The sequence below is a fragment of the Haematobia irritans genome, chromosome 2 (assembly GCF_050003625.1).
Source record: "Haematobia irritans isolate KBUSLIRL chromosome 2, ASM5000362v1, whole genome shotgun sequence".
Lineage (NCBI taxonomy): Eukaryota > Metazoa > Arthropoda > Insecta > Diptera > Muscidae > Haematobia > Haematobia irritans.
In genome coordinates, this window is record NC_134398.1 from 31861348 (window position 1) to 31874096 (window position 12749).

Here is a 12749-nt window from a genome sequence, read left to right on the forward strand (position 1 = left end):
GTCAAATTTTGAATTGTTTGCAAAAATCTTAGAATTTCTAATTTTATTAACTCTTGGTTAATTTGGAAAATTTATTCACAGTAAAGAACTAGCATTAAGTAGGTAAACTTCTGCATACACTTCCAATGCCAAATCTCATTAAACCTACCGGAGTGGTTTTAGCACACAACAAACAAACAACTCAAAAAGTTGTTGTGCAAAAATTAAAGAGAAAGGAATGGGGATTTTTGTGAATTAAAAGAACACATAGATGGGTTTTAGCAAATAGACACTTATACACGCACACACATACACTCACAAACACCCAGAGATATCAGCCCTTGGCCATAGTTTTACGCTTGTCCAAAGATAAAGAATGATTATGATGATACGAACGATAAGTGTAGGGAGGTAGAGATAGTGAAGAGAGTTTAAAAAAAAATATTCTTTTTCAGAGGAATGCAGCAATAATGGTCCTTGTTTCCAGACTCCTGCTTACTTTGTACAAACAAAAAACTAAAACAGAAATGTGAGAATAGCTTTGGAGAAAAAAAAATATGAGCTTAAAAACTGAAATGAAACTAAACTGAAGTCAAAAAGGGAATATAAATTGCCACTTAAGTCCTTGTTGCTGGTTACGTGGCTGTTATTGTGAGAAATGTGGTATATACTAAGTGAGTGTGTTTGTATCTTGTTGATGAGTACACCATAGAGAGACATAATCGCACACACACACATTATGTTTAGATAACAACGTTGGTACCACAAAAAAGACACACACACACACAACTCCCATGGAAATGCATAAACATCAACAAGAGCATGAGAGTAGCTGAGCAAGGGAGAGAGGTAGTGAAACAGCTAAAATAATCACTCATATATAAGCTACATTATAAAGAGCAAGAGATATGCAAAAACAAACTCTAACATGTACAATTAGATAAACTTCTCCATATATCGGATCTCTCGTTGCCCATTGCAAAGACCATGCCAGGAGCCAAAGAAATTTCTAGAGGTTTGTCAGTTTGTTCAATGGAGAGAGCGTAGAATAGAGTTTGAAATATGGACCACAAAAGTGGTTTCGTGAGACACGAAATACTTAAGCATGAACTCTTCATTAAATCGTGGCAAAACACATGTGAGTTTCTATGCATAGTTCGTTGACTTATTTTAAAAAAGGAATTTCGTATGCAAGGATTTACTTTTGAATAGATAAAAAATATAATAACAAAACCTTAACAAAAGTCCTACATTCCACATTTTTGAGGGACATTTTTGAATTAAAAAGAAAAGAGAGGCCGAATATTATATAGACTCCAACACGAAATAATTAGGCTAAAGCCGACTATCAAAAACCTTTTTCGGAACTTTGACAACATTTTCTATGGAAATAAAATTTTGTCCAAACATTTTTGTAGAAATAAAATTTTAAGAAAATTTTTCTATGGAACTAAAATCTTGGCAAAATTTTCTATGGCAATAAAATGTTGACCTATGCAAATACAATTTTGACCAAAATTTTTTATGGAAATAAAATTTTGAGAAAATTTTCTATGGAAAAAAAATTTTGACAAAATTTTCTATGGAAAAAAATTTGCCAAAATACTCTACTCGTATGGAAATAAAATTTCGAAATAATTTTCTATACAAATAACATTTTGACAAAATTTTTGATAGAAATAAAATGTTGACATAAATTTCTATGGAAATAAAATTTTGACAAAATTGTTTATGAAAATAAAATGTTGACAAAATTTGCTATGCAAATAAATTTTGACAAAATTTTCTATGGTAGTAAAGTTTTGACAAAAGTTTCTTTGGAAAACAAAAATTGCAAATATATATAATTTTTTACAGGATAAAAATTTTGCCAAAATTTCCTATGGGAATAAAATTTTGTCCAACCATTTTTATAGAAATACAATTTTAACAAACTAAAGTCTTGACAAAATTTTCTATGGAAATAAAATTTTGACCACATTTTTTATGGAAATAAAATTTTGACAAATTTTTCAATGAAAATAAAATTTTGACCAAAATTTTTTTTGGAAATAAAATTTTGACAAAATTTTCTATGGGAAAAAAATTTGACAAAATTTTCTATGGAAAAAAATTTTCCAAAATACTATACTCGTATGGAAATAAAATTTCGAAATAATTTTCTACACAAATTACATTTTGACAAAATTTTGACAAAAATTTCTACGGAAATAAAATTTTGACAAAATTTTCTATGGACATAAAATTTTGACAAAAATTTTTATTTAAATAAAATTTTGACAAAATTTTCTACGGAAATAAAATTTTGACATTGAAACTTTCTATGGAAATAAAATTTTGATAAAATTTTCTGTGAAAATAAAATTTTGACAAAATTTTCTATTAAAACAAAATCTTGACAAAATTTTCTATGGAAATAAAATTTTTGACAAAATTTTCTATGGAAATAAAATTTTTGACAAAATTTTCTATGGAAATAACATTTTGACAAAATTTTTGATGAAAATAAAATTTTGACAAAAATTTCTATCGAAATAAAATTTTGACAAAATTTTTTATGAAAAAAAAATTTGACATAGAAACTTTCTATGGAATTAAAATTTTGATAAAATTTTCTGTGAAAATAAAATTTTGACAAAATTTTCTATTAAAATAAAATCTTGACAAATTTTCTATGGAAATAAAATTTTTGACAAAATTTTCTATGGAAATAATATTTTGACAAAATTTTCTATGGAAATAAAATTTTGACAAAATCTTCTATGGAAATAAAATTTTGACAAAATTTTCTATGAAAATAAAATTTTGATAAAATTTTCTATGAAAATACAATTTTGATCAAAATTTTTTATGGAAATAAAATTTTGACAAAATTTTCTATGGAAAAAACATTTTTTGACAAAATTTTCTATGAAAAAAAAAATAATTGCCAAAATATTCTTTGGAAATAAAATTTCGAAATAATTTTCTATATAAATAACATTTTGACAAAATTTTCTATGGAAATAATATTTTGACAGAATTGTCTATGGAAAATTTGTCAAAATAGTTTATGGAAATAAAATTTCGACATAATTTTCTAGGGGATTAAAATTTTGACAAAATTTCCTATGGAAATAAAATTTTGACAAAATTTCCTATGGAAATAAGATTTTGACAAAATTTCCTATGGAAATAAAATTTTGACAAAATTTTCTATGAAATTAAAATTTTGACAAAATTTTCTATGAAATTAAAATTTTGACAAAATTTGCTATTAAAATAAAATCTTGACAAAATTTTCTATGGAAATAAAATTTTGAGAAAACTTTCTATGGAAATAAAATTCTGACAAAATTTTCTATGGAAATAAAATTTTGACAAAATTTTCTATGGAAATAAAATTTTGACAAAATTTTCTATGAAAATAAAATTTTGACAAAATTTTCTATGAAAATAAAATTTTGACAAAATTTTCTATGAAAATAAAATTTTGACAAAATTTTCTATGTATCACATTTCTAAGCTATGCAACATAATAACATAGAATGTTCTTTACCGAAAAAGGTCCAAGATGTACGTTTGAAGATATTATATCTGACATAAATGTGGCTAGTTCAGATTAAGAATTTTTTATATTGTAGGATTTTACACGGCTTCTTTATGTTCTCTTCTAAATACTCATATTAAAATATCGCCTCCCACGAAAGCGAGAAATAATATATAATTCATTTTTAGAACTGTTACTTTCTTTTACTGAGAGATGTGTTAGTTATCTATGTGAGAAAGTAAATTTGAGAGTCATTGCGATGGATCATTTATATGTTAGTTCTCTATAAGGGGAACTAAATTTAAGAGTCATTGGGAGAGCAGTAGATTGCTTGTGAGCAGTAGATTGAGCTAAAGCATTGCAGCACTAAAATTGTACTTTGAAACTGCATTAGATGGTTGGGTACAATTGAAAGTCGTTGGGAGAGGATTGCTTGTGAGCAAGAGATTGAGATTGAGAAGTAATTGCAGCACTAAAATTGTTTTTTGGAAATGCATTAACATAGATGGGTGGGTACGAATGAACGGGTTTGTTAGTGTTAAAATTATCGAAATAAAATTATATTTTACGAAAATAAATTTAATTCCGAAAATGAAAAATAAACGAAGGAAATTCTCTTTGATTTGCATTTTCACTATTTGTAGATGATTTTAAAAATAAATAAAAGGTGAAACAATAAAAATTAAACAAAACACCATGAAAATGCGAAATTTAATTATAAGGAAAATTTTCTCTTTACGAAAAACACAAAACAAATTAACAGAAAATTGATTTTTGGAACGGGGACATATTTTTTTGCTAAAGGGGATTGGTCATCTTTATGTTAATTACCCAGGTGGGGAAATAGGTTTGAGAAACATTGGAAAAAACTAGAGTCTGAGCAAGAGAATGAGTTATATAAAGTAAAAAAAAAAATTACTACAAAAACCGCAAAAACGCGAAATTTAATTTTAACAAAATTTTCTCTTTACGAAAACCACAAAAGGAAATGCCACAAGATTATTTTTGAACTGATACATTCATTTTAGATGAGATGGATGAGTCATCTATATGTTAGTTAGACATGTGGGGAAGTAAGTTTGAGAGTCATAGGGGGAGAAATGCTTGTGGGCAAGAGAGTGTATTAAACCATATAATTTCCAAATAAATTAAAGATTCAAATTCTGATTTGACTAATTGGGAGAGAGAGAGCGAGTTAACGCACCAGCAGCAACAAGATTGAACTCACGGTTAGATTAGGTTAAAGTGGCAGCCCGATTAAGTTTCAGGCTCACTTACCACATTAACTAAAAACACCTATTACATATGGACACTTCTAGTTTTAACCGCTGAACCTTCTCGATTATTTTCTTATGGTGAACCAACCAGATTGCTCCAAAAACATTAGCAGACTGCTTAAGTTAACGTTTTCCACGTCCGCCAGTAATCTAAAGCTATATGCCCCTAAAATTCATGGTTACTTCTCGTACCAATAATAATCTACCAAAAGTTTAAAGAAAATTTTACCACAAATCTACCAAAGTTTACATACTTTTTTTTGCAGTTTCTATTCAAAATTTTGTGGTTAGTATGAAAAAAACGTTTTTTCGAATTTATGAATTATTTCTCCAAAAAGCGAACATTTTTTGGTAGTCCTTGCATTGCAAATATGTCAAATTTTATATGTTTTAGCGATTTTAGCTTTCACAACCATGCGAAAGTTACTACTTCTATCAAGGACTTTGGTAGTATGAAATAACACGCAAATTAAAATTTTTAAAGGCATTCAACCATCCAACCATTTTGCAGTCTATAGGGCTTTGCCCAAATAAATTTGACAAACATTCTTTTCCTCTGTTGGGTAAGCTACACTTGTAGTTTAGTCAATGCATGGTTTTGAGCTGAAATCAAAAACAACAACAGACTTTGAATTTATATGAAATGTTCTCAAAATTTTATTTCTACAGAAACTTTTCTCAAAATTTTATTTCTATAGAAAATTTTCTCAAAATTTTATTTCTATAGAAAGATTGGTCAACATTTTATTTCCACAAGTTTTTTTTTCAATTTTGTCTAGATTTTATTCCTCTAGAAAATATTATCAAAATTTTATTTCTGTAGAAAGTTTTGTCAAATTTTATTTTTATAGAAAATTTTCTCACAATTTTATTCCTATGGAAAATTTTCTAAAAATTTTATTTCTATACAAAATTTTCTCAAATTTTATTTCTATAGAAAACTTCCTCAAAATTTGATTTTTATAGAAAATTTTTTCAAAATTTTAGTCATCTAGAAAATGTCCCCAAAATTTTATTTCTATAGAAAATTTTCTCAAAATTTTATTCCTCTTGAAATTTCCTAAAAATTTTATTTCTATAGAAAAATTTCTCAAAATTTTATTCCACTGGAAAATTTTCTAAAAATTTTATTTCTATACAAAATTTTCTCAAATTTTATATTTGAATTTATTATTCTATAGAAAATTTTCTCAAAATTTTATTTCTATAGAAAATGTTTTCAAAATTTTATTCATCTAGAAAATGGTTCAAAATTGTATTCCTCTAGAAAATATTCTCAAAATTTTATTTCTGTAGAAAATTTTCTCAAATTTTATTTCTATAGAAAATTTTCTCAAAATTTTATTCCTCTGGAAAATTTTCTACAAATTTTATTTCTATACAAAATTTTCTCAAATTTTATTTCTATAGAAAATTTTCTCAAAATTTCATTTCTATAGAAAATTTTTTCAAAATTTTAATCATCTAGAAAATGTCCCCAAAATATTATTTCTATAGAAAATTTTCTCAAAATTTTATTCCTCTGGAAATTTTCTAATAATTTTATTTCTATAGAAATTTTTCTCAAAATTTTATTCCACTGGAAAATTTTCTACAAATTTTATTTCTATACAAAATTTTCTCAAATTTTATATTTGAATTTATTATTCTATTGAAAATTTTCTCAAAATTGTATTTCTATAGAAAATTTTTTCAAAATTTTATTTTCATAAATTTTTATTCAGTCAATATTTTATTTCTATAGAAAATTTTGTGAACATTTGATTTCTGTAGAAAATTTTATCAAAATTTCATTTCTGTAGAAAATTCTCTGAAAATTTTATTTCTATAGAAAATTTTCTCAACGACCTTGCATACTCAAGGTCGTGGGTTCGATTCCTGCTTCGACCGAACACCACAAAGTTTTTCAGCGGTGGATTATCCCACCTCAGTAATGCTGGTGACATTTCAGAGAGTTTCAAAGCCTCTCTAAGTGGCTTCACTGCAATGTGGAACGGCGTTCGGACTCGGCTATAAAAAGGAGGTCCCTTGTCATTGAGCTTAACATGGAATCAGGCAGCACTCAGTGATAAGGAAGAAGTTCACCAATGTGGTATCACAATGGACTGAATAGTCGAAGTGAGCCTGATACATCGGGCTGCCACCTAACCTAACCTAACCTAACCTACTATGAAAAAGCATGTCCCTGTCCCTGGAGCCATTGGTTTTATTAAGATTCGTAATAGTTTATGAATAGATGCTGTATTGTAATCGATGGTGACTAGAACAATATGAAAATTTTGTGATATTTTCGTTAAAACTATATGGCAACCCTGGTTAACAGATTTAACATTTCCGTTTATCAATTCGATTTTCTGCACTGTTGCTTTATTTAAGTCATCACCATATTGGTGCTTTTGTCTAACCGCTAGCTTTGTTAGGTTTTTGTTTCTTTTTTTCTTCGCTCTTTTATATTCATAGTCAGTCGAATGTGATTTCGAAATCCTTTTCCAATTTAGTTCGTTTTTGGTAACAATTTTGAGTGCTGGTGATGGGGTATTTTTTTGGGTTTGAGGAGGAGCCCATGAGGAAAGCGAAACAAAAAGGTTTAACCAACACACGTACAAATACTAACATGGTCTTAGAATTGCCACAGCATATATTCTTAGGTTGTCCATTTTGATGAGTGAATGTGTCCAATGTTTTTAGGGTAATCCTGTAATTTTTTTTTTGACGGGTGAGGGGGGGTGTGTGTTTTTGTTAGAGGTTTTCTTGTATTCGTGTAATTGTCCATAAGTGTTTATGGGCATGTCATGCCGACCACAGCAAAAAAACAAACACAATACAATGGAAACTACTATGCAAAAACGAAACAAAAAAAAACTACAACACATTTACAGACGGTTGCACTAAATTGCCCTGAGATGCTTAGTTTTTTTTCTATAAAAAATGTATAGCATACTTTAGGGCTTTAACAATGATGAATACCACACAATGGGTCTCTAGAATAGTTAAACAAACGCGAAAAAGTTGCAAAAAAGTCAATTGGAAGTGATTTTATGAGATCCTACATCAAACCTATTACCGAATAGGTTCTTAACAACGAGTGCTGCCCAAATTTTATGTTTAGCTCAATTATAAGGAGCACCCTTTTTATAGCCAAGTCCTTTTATAGCCGGTGAAACCAATTTTAGAAACCCTGAAACATTCAGAAATGCCACCAGCATTCTATAGAAAATTTTTTCACAATTTTATTTCCCTAGAAAATTTCCTCAAAATTTAATTTCTATAGAAATTTGTCTCAAAATTTTATTGAAGATAGAAAATTTTCTCCAAATTTTATTCCTATAGGAAATTTTATAAAAATGTTATTTTCCAAAAAAATGTAATTTCTATAATATTTTCTAAAATTTTTATTGAGAGTAGACAATGTTCTGAAAATTTTCTCAAAATTTTATTTCAATAGAAACTTTTCTCAATATTTTATTTCTTTTTAAATTTTTTTAAAATTCTTTTTATTTTTTTTTTAATTTAATATTTGTCAAACATTTCTGAAAAATTTATTTGGGATGGAAATTTTGTCAAGATTTTATTTCTATAGAAAATTTTCTCAAAATTTTATTGAGAATAGAAAATTTTCTCAAAATTTTATTGAGAATAGAAAATTTTCTCTAAATTTTATTGAGAATAGAAAATTTTATTTAAATTTTATTGAGAATAGAAAATTTTCTCTAAATTTTAGAAAATTTTGTCAACATTTAGTGTTAATAGAACGCTTCTCAACGTTTTATTGAGAATAGAAAGTTGTCTCTAAATTTTATTTCTAGAAAAAAATTCTCCAAATTTTATTGAAAATTTTCGCAAAATTTTATTTCTATACAAAATTTTCTCAAAATATTATTGAGGAAGAAAATTTTGTAAAAATGTTATTTCTTTAGAAAATTTTGTCAAAAAATCATTTCTATAAAAAATTTTAGTTTCATAGCAAACATTCAAAAATGTCACCAGCATTCTATAGAAAATTTTCTCACAATTTTATTTCTCTAGAAAATTTCCCCAAAATTTAATTTCTATAGAAATTTTTCTCAAAATTTTATTGAAGATAGAAAATTTACTCCAAATTTTATTCCTATAGGACATTTTATAAAAATTTTATATTCCAAAAAAAAAAGTTAATTTCTATTGAATATTTTCTAAAAATTTTATTGAAAGAAGACAATGTTCTGAAAAATTTCTCAAAATTTATTTCAATAGAAACTGTTCTCAATATTTTATTCCTTTTTAATTTTTTTTTTAAGTTTTTTTTAAATTTTTTTAAAATTTAATATTTGTCAAGAATTTCTGAAAATTTTATTTGGCGTTCAAATTTTGTCAAAATGTTATTTCTATAGAAAATGTTCTCAAAATTTTATTTCTATAGAAAATTTTCTCAAAATTTTATTCAGACTAGAAAATTTTCTCAAAATTTTATTGAGAATAGAAAATTTTCTCTAAATTTTATTGAGAATAGAAAATTTTCTCTAAATTTTTATTCTATAGAAAATTTTGTCAACATTTTGTGTTAATAGAACGCTTCTCAACGTTTTATTGAGAATAGAAAATTTTCTCTAAATTTTATTTCTAGAAAAACAAATTCTCCAAATTTTATTGAAAATTTTTCCAAAATTATATTTCTATACAAAATTTTCTCAAAATATTATTGAGGAAGAAAATTTTGTAAAAATGTTATTTCTTTAGAAAATTCAAAAATTCATTTCTATAAAAAATTTTAGTTTCATAGCAAATATTCTCAAATTGTTAATTCTGTTGGAAACTTTGTTACTTCTATCGAAAATTTTATCAAAATTTTATTTCCATAGAAAATTTTGTCAAAATTTTACTTCTATAGAAAATTTTCTTACAATTTTATTAAGGAAGAAAATTTTTTCTAAAAATTTTATTTGTTTAGAAAACTTTGTCAAAAAACTTTTTTTTTACATTTGGTCAAATTTTATTTAATATAGCAAAATTTTTTAAATGTTTGTTCTTATAGAAAATTTTGTCAACATTTTATTTATATAGAAAATTTTGTTAAAATTTTATTCCAATAGAAAATTTTTTGAAAATGTTATTTCTATAGAAAATTTTGTCAAAATTTTATTTCTATAGAAAATTTTGTCAATATTTTATTTCTATAAAAAATTTTGTCAAAATTTTATTTCCGTAGAGAATTGTGTCAAAATTTTATTTCTATAAACATTTCTTAAAATTTTATTTCTATTGAAAATTTTGTCAAATTGTTATCTATATAGCAAATTCTTTTTAAATTTTTATTCTTATGGAAAACTTTGTCAAAATGTTATTTCTATACAAAATTTTGTCAAAATTTTATTTAAACAGAAAATTTCGTCAAAATTTTATTTCTATAGAAAATGTTGTCAAAATTTTATTTCCGTAGGGAATTGTGTCAAAACTTTATTTCCGTAGAGAATTGTGTTAAAATTTTATTTCCGTAGAAAGAATCTTGTCAAAATTTTATTTCCGTAGAGAATTGTGTCATCTATATATATAAAATTCAAATTATGTTTGTTTATTTGTTTGTTTGTTTGTTTGTTTATTTGTATGTTCCGGGTTGGCGCGAAAACGGCTGAACCGATTTACTTGAAACTTTCAGAGATCGTGGGGGGCACTCATGTGCTGAAAATAGGGTACCTCATTTTTTGACATATGGTCGCGGAGAGGAACCTCCCCTTTGTCCGACTTTTTGAAAATTGGACCAAAGTTGACCGATTTGCTTGAAATTTTCATTGAAGATTGGGGTTGGCATCTAGACAAAGATCCGTTACTTTTTATTTCGATATTTGGCGACGGAGGGGGGCCTCCCCTTTGTTCGACTTTTTTAAAGTACAGTGAAAAAACTAAAATTCTCTAAATTATCTGAGATTTACAGAAAACATGTGGTGAGGTTATGGAATTAATGTGGGGTACCTGATGATTTCATATGTGGTTGGGGAGGGAGACCTCCCCCTTGCCCCACTTTTTGAAACTTGGAACAAAATTATGCGATTTGCTTCAAATTTTCATTGAATGTTTGGGTTGGCATCTAGACAAAAATCCGCTACATTATTTTTCGGTATTTGGTCGGGGAGGGGGACCTCCCCTTTGCCGATTTTTTTTTTTTGAAAGTACAAACAAAACTAAACTCCCCCGACTGAAATTTTACGGAAAAAACGGGTTATGAAATTTATATCAGGTTCCTGACTTTTTAATAAAAATAAAAGGGCATAGGGAGACATCCGCTTCTCTTAAGTACATACAGAGAAACAATTAAACTTTACCGAGTTACTTGAGGACTGGGGAGAGGTTACGATATTAATAGTTGATACCTGATTTTGTGATATTTGGACGGAAGAGAGGCTTATAATTTGTTTGACATTTTCTGGGACGTTTACAAAAGATACGCTACATCACTTTTCGATATTTGGTCGGGAAGGAGGTCCTCCTCTAAAACTGCAAAAAAAAAATTAAGTTTTCTCGAAATTTACAAAAGCAGTGGGGGAAGGTTATGAACGAAGAGGAAACCTTCCCTGCCCCACACTTGAAGGAAAGTTTTAAGAATTTTCAGGGAAGGTTAGGGGTGCTATTCACTACGGTGTTTGTCGATATTGTATCGGGGAAAGTGACGTCCCTTTAAAACAATAGAGCAAGATTTAAACATCGCCGATCTACTTGAAATTTACAGGGAACGTGGGAGGAGGTGATTAAATTTATACATGATTTTTAAATTGGTATATGATTTTTCGATATCTGGTTGGGGAAGGGGAAAATTGAAATAAACTTTGTCGATTTACTTCGATAGAATTTATAGGGACCATTGAGTAGTTGCGAAATTAATATAGGGTACGTGATAGTCCGATATCAGGTCGGAGTGGTGCGAAGGTGGGGAGAGGGTGCCCTTTTGTCCGTTTTTTTTCTTAAATTGAAAGTAGAGGGTTGTCCATAAATGGGAACTCGGTACATAATTTTATGATTTTTGCACAGGCTTCTGTCAGACTTCTTTTTAGTAAAGAACTTAAATTTACATGAAATTGGTAGCCAACGTAGAGGGTACATCATTTTCCAACATTTTAGCAAATGTTAATGTGGTAAAATTTTTTACTACGTTTGCTTTTTCCGATTTATTGGATAATATAGTGCTTAATTTTCAGATTTAATTTTCAGATTTTCAGGAAAAGGATACCTTTCCTTGACAAACCACACTTAAAATTAACAAGAAATATAGAAGATTGTCCAACTACTTGAATACAGAACATTATTAAAAAAATTTGGAGGAAAGGGTACACCCTCTCCCGCCGTATTTGTACCTATAAACGAAAAATCAAGTAGTCCGATTTGTTTAAAAGAATTCAAATCTTTTCGAATTTGTTTTCAGCACGAAGGATATAGTTGACTAAGTTAACGCAAAATGTTCCTCCAAATACGCTTCGGAAGGCGCAGCGAAGCGGGCCGGGTTACGCTAGTATTTCTATAAAAATTTCTTAAAATTTTATTTCTATAGAAAATTTTGTCAAATTGTTATTTATATAGCAAATTCTTTTTAAATTTTTATTCTTATGGAAAATTTTGTCAAAATTTTATTTCAATAGAAAATTTTGTCAAAATTTTATTTCTATAGAAAATGTTGTCAAAATTTTATTTCTATAGAAAATGTTGTCAAAATTTTACTTCCGTAGGGAATTGTGTCAAAATTTCATTTCTATAGAAAATTTTGTCAAAATTTTATTTTTTGTCAAATTGTTATTTATATAGCAAAATCTTTTTAAATCTTTATTTTTATGGAAAATTTTGTCAAAATTTCATTTCTATAGAAAATTTTGTCAAAATTTTATTTCGATAGAACATTTCGTCAAAATTTTATTTCTATAGAAAATGTTTTCAAAACGTTATTTCCGTAGGGAATTGTGTCAAAATTTCATTTCTATAGAAAAATTTGTCAAAATTTTATT